This window comes from Octopus bimaculoides, chromosome 21 (genome assembly GCF_001194135.2).
Source record: "Octopus bimaculoides isolate UCB-OBI-ISO-001 chromosome 21, ASM119413v2, whole genome shotgun sequence".
Lineage (NCBI taxonomy): Eukaryota > Metazoa > Mollusca > Cephalopoda > Octopoda > Octopodidae > Octopus > Octopus bimaculoides.
Window position 1 is genome coordinate 8,593,415 of NC_069001.1, and position 1,582 is coordinate 8,594,996.

Consider the following 1,582-nt stretch of genomic DNA (forward strand, 5'->3'; position numbering starts at 1 on the left):
ATATATATATATATATATATATATATATATATATACACACACACACATTTATACAGACACATACAGATATCGTATTTCAACTTAGATTTTATCGATATTTGCTGCAAAATATATTAAAACTTTAAGTCCTTTTCTTTTAGAGCTTCGATGAAAGATATCAAAGTTTTAACGGGAAGCATTTTTATGCCTTCCTCTTAATGGAATAGATGCTTATGTGCAAAGACTGCAAGAGAATGAAAAGAAAAACAACAAAGAGTACAAACATTTATCACGTTTTGAATGAAAATATCTCTTAACTGATATGCGGTTGTATTGATTGAGTTAACACATACCTGCGCTAAGTATTTTTTCCTCCATGTATCATATTGACGATATACATTTACATCTGAGGGACAGTTTGATAGTTTCAGATCATGTTGACATTTAAATGGCGGCCATGATGTTTGGTAGAGAATGTAGCGTCGCAGTACGTCGATTTCCGGAAATCGCCTAAAATGTACGAGTCAAACATTTTCAGTTTTATTATCAACCGATTAGAAGTATCAACAGATTGTTGAGAGAAAGAATGAATATATATATATATATATATATATATATATATATATATATACATACACACACACACACACATATATATACATATCTTACAGTTCCAGTGATGGGTTAGATCTGTAGCCTTCGAATCAGGTTGTTTCTTCTTTTTGATTTTGAGAAACCTAATTCCTCAAGATTGGTATTGTATGTGTGTGTAAGTGCATGTGTGTGTATTTGTGTATACATATATAAACGCGTGTGTGTGTGTGTGTGTGTGTGTGTGTGTGTATGTGTGTGTTCATGTATAAACACGAGTATCTGAATAAGCGTACGTGTACCAGTATACAGTGCTTGATGCTATGGTGAACGTATTGTTTTGTCATGTTTTCCTCAATTCGATAATAGCTAATTGTCATCGAATTGTTGCACCATCAATCAACGTAATAACACCTGAGCAGACGTTACGTGTGACAGAAATATATAATCGATATTTTGACTTGAAAGAGAGATTGATTGTTATATCTCATGTTATATTTACTGCAATTCTTATTGCTCTTTAGCCCTCCAACTGGGCCCTAATCAAGCGAATCGACTATATCTTGATATTTATTTGTATATTTATTACGTCTCGAGGTCCGTGTTTTCTAATGCATGCATTCTCTATTTAGAAAGACGGAGTGTGGTATGAGATTTAGCTGCTGTTTCTAGCAGACCACAAAAACTCTCAGACAAGGAACATTGTCATTTTCGTTATTAAGTCCAGTGTTGTTATCAAGTACGGGGACATTGTTATTATTGTTATTAAGTCCATAAGCTGGAAAATTCATTAACATGCCGGAGAATATGCTTAGCAGTATTTCGTACCGTCTTTACGTTCTGAGTTCAAATTCTGCCGAGTTCGATTTTACCTTTCATCATTTCGGGGTCGATAAAATAAGAACCAGTTGGCCACTGGAATCTTTGTAATTGACCTAACCCCTCCCCGGAACTTGCCGTCTTTGTGTCAAAATTTGAAACCAACACATATATATATATATATATATATATA

At 33.7% G+C, this 1,582-nt stretch overlaps 1 protein-coding gene across 1 annotated transcript in view; it reads right to left on the bottom strand.

Moving 5' to 3' along the window:
* The window catches only part of LOC106880066 (uncharacterized), an 8,859-nt gene extending 8,050 nt beyond the window's left edge, over positions 1–809 (bottom strand). Inside the window, exons 1-2 of the mRNA XM_052975295.1 lie at positions 649–809; positions 333–489 (exon numbers count right to left, since the gene is read on the bottom strand). The gene's annotated coding sequence lies outside the window, so the exon portion shown is untranslated. The remainder of the gene's footprint in view (positions 1–332; positions 490–648) is intronic.
* Between the last annotated feature and the right edge of the window lie 773 nt (positions 810–1,582).